Below are 6000 nucleotides of genomic sequence, written 5' to 3' on the forward strand. Positions count from 1 at the left end.
AATTCTGGCGTCCAGCGCCAGAAAAGGATCCAAAACCAGAGTTGAACGCCCAAACTGGCACAAAAACTGGCGTTCAACTCCACAAATGGCCTCTGCACGTGCAACACTTAGGCTCAGCCCAAACACACACCAAGTGGGCCCCGGAAGTGGATTTATTCATCAATTACTTACTCATGTAAACCCTAGTGACTAGTTTATTATAAATAGGACCTCTTACTATTGTATTAGACGTCTTTTTGACCATCTTTGGACGCCTGGTTCTTAGATCAGAGGGGCTGGCCTCTCGGCCATGCCTGGACCTTCACTTATGTATTTTCATACGGTAGAGTTTCTACACTCCATAGATTAAGGTGTGGAGCTCTGCTGTTCCTCAAAGATTAATGCAAAGTACTACTGTTTTCTATTCACATACTAAAGCTACTGTTTCTGATTTACATACTAAAGCTTGGCTGGCTATTAAGCCATGCCTGACCCTTTGATTGGAGCTTTAGAACATAAGATTCCTGGAATTCATATTAAAAATTTTGAATCCTTATTTTTCTTTTTTTTCATATAATTTTCGAAAAATATAAAATAAAAATCCAAAAAAAAAAATTAGAAAGTCAAAAAAAAAAAAAACAAAAAAATCAAAAATATTTTGTGTTTCTTGTTTGAGTCTTGAGTCATATTATAAGTTTGGTGTCACATGCATATGCATCTAGCATTTTTTCGAAAATATCATGCATTCATAGTGTTCTTCATGATCTTCAAGTTGTTCTTGGTAAGTCTTCTTGTTTGATCTTGATGATTTTTTGTTTTGCGCCTTTTCATGTTTATCATATGCATTCTTGAATTCTTAATGTCTAAGCATTAAAGAATTCTAAGTTTGGTGTCTTGCATGTTTTCTTTGCATTAAAAATTTTTCAAAAACATGTTCTTGATGTTCATCTTGACATTCATGGTGTTCTTGGTGTTCATCTTGACATTCATATCATTCTTGCATGCATTCATTGTTTTGATCTAAAAATTTTATGCATTGCATAATTTTCATGTTTTTCTCTTGCATCATAAAAATTCAAAAATCAAAAAAATATCTTTTCCTTTTTCTCTCATCAAATTCGAAAATTTGAGTTGACTTTTTCAAAAATTTTTAAAATCAAGTTGTTGCCAATGAGTCAAATCAAATTTTCAATTTGAAAATCTTATCTTTTTCAAAATCTTTTTCAAAAATCAAATCTTTTTCAAATTTCTTAGTTATTTTCGAAAATTTCAAAAATATTTTTCAAAAATCTTTTTCTTATTTTATATCATAATTTTCGAAAATAACATAAACAATTAATGTTTTGATTCAAAAATTTGAAGTTTGTTACTTGCTTGTTAAGAAAGATTCAAACTTTAAGTTCTAGAATCATATTTTGTGATTTCTTATGAATCAAGTCATTAATTGTGATTTTAAAAATCAAATCTTTTTCAAAACTAATTTCAATCATATCTTTTCAAAAATATCTTCTTATCTTATCTTTTTCAAAAATATCTTTTCAAAATATCTTTCCTAACCTCCTAACTACTTATCTTTTCAAAATTTGTTTCAACTAACTAACTAACTTTTTGTTTGTTTCTTAACTTTTTCAAAACCACCTAACTAACTCTCTCTCTCTCATTTTTCGAAAATATCTCTCCCCTTTTTCAAAATTTCTTTTTAATTTATTAATTATTTTAATTTTTAAAACTTAATTTTCGAAAATTACTAACAATTTTTCAAAAAAAAACCATTTTCAAAAACCACTAACTCCTTTTCAAAAATAATTTTCGAAAATTCCCTCCTTCTCTCTCATCTATTCTATTTATTCATTCATATCCTAACATCTCATCTCACATCTCTTCCATTCGTACAGTTGCATTTCTTCCTTTACATCACATTCCTTGTCTCCCCCTTCTCTTCCACTCAAAAAGGGATCCCTATACTGTGGTATAAAGGATCTCTATTATTATTATCATTTTTCTGGCCATTCTTCCTTGTCATATGAGCAGGAGCAAGGATAAGAACATTCTTGTGGAAGCAGATCCAGAACCTGAAAGGACTCTGAAGAGAAAATTAAGAGAAGCTAAAATACAACAATCCAGAGATAACCTTTCAGAAATTTTCGAACAGACAGAGGAGATGGCAGCCGAAAATAATAATAATGAAAGGAGGATGCTTGGTGACTTTACTGCACCTAATTCCAATTTACATGGAAGAAGCATCTCCATTCCTGCCATTGGAGCAAACAACTTTGAGCTGAAACCTCAATTAGTTTCTCTGATGCAGCAGAACTGCAAGTTTCATGGACTTCCATCTGAAGATCCTTTTCAGTTCTTGACTGAATTCTTGCAGATATGTGATACTGTTAAGACTAATGGAATAGATCCTGAAGTCTACAGGCTCATGCTTTTCCCTTTTGCTGTAAGAGACAGAGCTAGATTATGGTTGGATTCTCAACCCAAAGACAGCCTGAACTCTTGGGATAAGCTGGTCACGGCTTTCTTAGCCAAGTACTTTCCTCCTCAAAAGCTGAGCAAGCTTAGAGCGGATGTTCAAACCTTCAGACAGAAAGAAGGTGAATCTCTCTATGAAGCTTGGGAAAGATACAAACAGTTAACCAAAAAGTGTCCTTCTGACATGCTTTCAGAATGGACCATCCTGGATATATTCTATGATGGTCTGTCTGAGTTATCTAAGATGTCATTGGACACCTCTGTAGGTGGATCCATTCACCTAAAGAAAACGCCTGCAGAAGCTCAAGAACTCATTGACATGGTTGCTAATAACCAGTTCATGTACACTTCTGAAAGGAATCCTGTGAGTAATGGGACGCCTATGAAGAAGGGAGTTCTTGAGGTTGATACTCTGAATGCCATATTGGCTCAGAATAAAATATTGACTCAGCAAGTCAATATGATTTCTCAGAGTCTGCATGGAATGCAAGCTGCATCCAACAGTACTCAAGAGGCATCTTCTGAAGAAGAAGCCTATGATCCTGAGAACCCTGCAATAGCAGAGGTAAATTACTTAGGTGAACCTTATGGAAATACCTATAACTCAACATGGAGAAATCATCCAAATTTCTCATGGAAGGATCAAAAGCCCCAACAAGGCTTTAATAATGGTGGAAGAAACAGGTTTAGCCATAGCAAACCTTTTCCATCATCAACTCAGCAACAGACAGAGAACTCTGAACAAAATGCTTCTAATTTAGCAAATCTAGTCTCTGATCTATCTAAGGCCACTGTACGTTTCATGAATGAAACAAGGTCTTCCATTAGAAATCTGGAAGCACAAGTGGGCCAGCTGAGTAAAAGGATCACTGAAATCCCTCATAGTACTCTCCCAAGCAATACAGAAGAGAACCCAAAAGGAGAGTGCAAGGCCATTGACATAAGCGCCATGGCCGAACCTGTGAGGAGAGGAGAGGACGTGAATCCCAAGGAGGAAGACCTCCTGGGACGTCCAGTGATCAATAAGGAGCTTCCCTCTGGGGAACCAAAGGACTCTGAGACTCATCTAGAGACCATAGAGATCCCATTGAACCTCCTTATGCCCTTCATGAGCTCTGATGAGTATTCCTCTTCTGAAGAGAATGAGGATGTTACTGAAGAGCAAACTGCCAAGTTTCTTGGTGCAATCATGAAGCTAAATGCCAAATTGTTTGGCATTGATGCTTGGGAAGTTGAACCTCCCTTGTTCATCAATGAACTAAGTGATCTGGATCAACTGACATTACCTCAGAAGAGACAGGATCCTGGAAAGTTCATACTACCTTGTACCATAGGCACCATGATCTTCAAAGCTCTGTGTGACCTTGGTTCAGGTATAAACCTCATGCCCCTCTCTGTAATAGAGAAACTGGGAATCTATGGGGTGCAAGCTGCTAAAATCTCACTAGAGATGGCAGACAGCTCAAGAAGACAGGCTTATGGACACGTAGAAGATGTATTGGTAAAAGTTGAGGGCCTTTACATCCCTGCTGATTTCATAGTCCTGGATACTGGAAAGAAAGAGGATGAATCCATCATCCTAGGAAGACCTTTCCTGGCCACAGCAAGAGCTGTGATTGATGTTGACAGAGGTGAAATAGTCCTTCAATGGAATGAGGACTCCCTTGTGTTTAAAACTCAAGGATCTCCCTCTGCAACCATGGAGAGGAAGCAGAAAAAGCTTCTCTCCAAGCAGAGTCAACCAGAGCCCCCACAGTCAAACTCTAAGTTTGGTGTTGGGAGGCCACAACCAAACTCTAAGTTTGGTGTTGGAGAGTCTCAACAAAGCTCTGCACATCTGTGAGGCTCCATGAGAGCTCACTGTCAAGCTATTGACATTAAAGAAGCGCTTGTTGGGAGGCAACCCAATGTTTATCTAATTCTTATTTTTATTGTTTTTCATGTTTTCTTAGGTTCATGATCATGTGGAGTCACAAAATAAACAAAAAAAAAAATCAAAAACGGAATCAAAAACAGTAGAAGAAAAATCACACCCTGGAGAAGCATCTGTCTGGCGTTCAAACGCCAGAACAGAGCATAGTTCTGGCGCTGAACGCCCAGAATGGGAGCATCCTGGCGCTGAACGCCCAGAACAAGCATGGTTCTGGCGTTCAACGCCAGAAATGGCAGCAAAGGGGCGTTGAACGCCCAAAATGGGCACCAACCTGGCACTGAACGCCCAGAGTTGTGTGCAAGGGCATTTTACATGCCTAAAATGGTGCAGGGATGTAAATGCCTTGACACCTCAGGATCTGTGAACCCCACAGGATCCCCACCTACCTCATCATCTCTCTTCCCATTCATGATCATCCATTCTACTTTCCATTTACCACTCACATCCATACACCCACTACCTTCAAAAATTCAACATCTCTCTCCCACCCAATCCCACCCAGATGGCCGAACACACACTCCCATCCATCTCCTCCATATCTTCTTCTTATTCTTCAGTCTTTCTTCTTTTGCTCGAGGGCGAGCAACATTCTAAGTTTGGTGTGGTAAAAAGCATAGCTTTTTTGTTTTTTTTTTCCATAACCATTGATGGCACCTAAGGCCAGAGAAGCCTCTAGAAAGAAGGAAAGGGAAGACAAAAGCTTCCATCAAGGGTCTATAGCTCAGTGGTAGAACATTTGACTACAAATCAAGAGATCCCTGAGATACCTCAGGGGATACATTTTCTTCCACACAATTATTGGAAGCAACTAAGGGTGGAACATCAAGAGCACTCCATCATCCTTCATGAAATCAAAAGAAGATCTAAAAGCAATGAAGGAGGAGCAGCAAAGACAAGGAAGAGACATAGAAGAGCTCAAGGACATCACTAAGGTGGACTCATTCCTTGTTCTTACTTTCTCTGTTTTTCGTTTTCTATGTTATGTGCTTACCTATGTGTGTGTCTTAATTACATGATCATTAATAGTTAGTAACTCTGTCTTAAAGATATGAATGTCCTATGAATCCATCACCTCTCTTAAATGAAAAATGTTTTAATTTAAAAGAACAAGAAGTACATGAGTTTTGAATTTATCCTTGAACTTAGTTTAATTATATTGATGTGGTGACAATGCTTCTTGTTTTCTGAATGTATGCTTGAACAGTGCATATGTCTTTTGAAGTTGTTGTTTAAGAATGTTAAATATGTTGGCTCTTGAAAGAATGATGACTAGGAGACATGTTATTTGATAATCTGAAAAATCATAAAAATGATTCTTGAAGCAAGAAAAAGCAGCAAAGAACAAAGCTTGCAGAAAAAAAAAAAAGAAAAAAAAAAGAAGAAAAAAAAATAGGCGAAAAAAAAAGAAAAAGAAAAAGCAAGCAGAAAAAGCCAATAACCCTTAAAACCAAAAGGCAAGGGCAAATAAAAAGGATCCCAAGGCTTTGAGCATCAGTGGATAGGAGGGTCTAAAGGAATAAAATCCTGGTCTAAGCGGCTAAACCAAGCTGTCCCTAACCATGTGCTTGTGGCGTGTAGGTGTCAGGTGAAAACTTGAGACTGAGCGGTTAAAG

This window comes from Arachis hypogaea, chromosome 16 (genome assembly GCF_003086295.3).
Source record: "Arachis hypogaea cultivar Tifrunner chromosome 16, arahy.Tifrunner.gnm2.J5K5, whole genome shotgun sequence".
Lineage (NCBI taxonomy): Eukaryota > Viridiplantae > Streptophyta > Magnoliopsida > Fabales > Fabaceae > Arachis > Arachis hypogaea.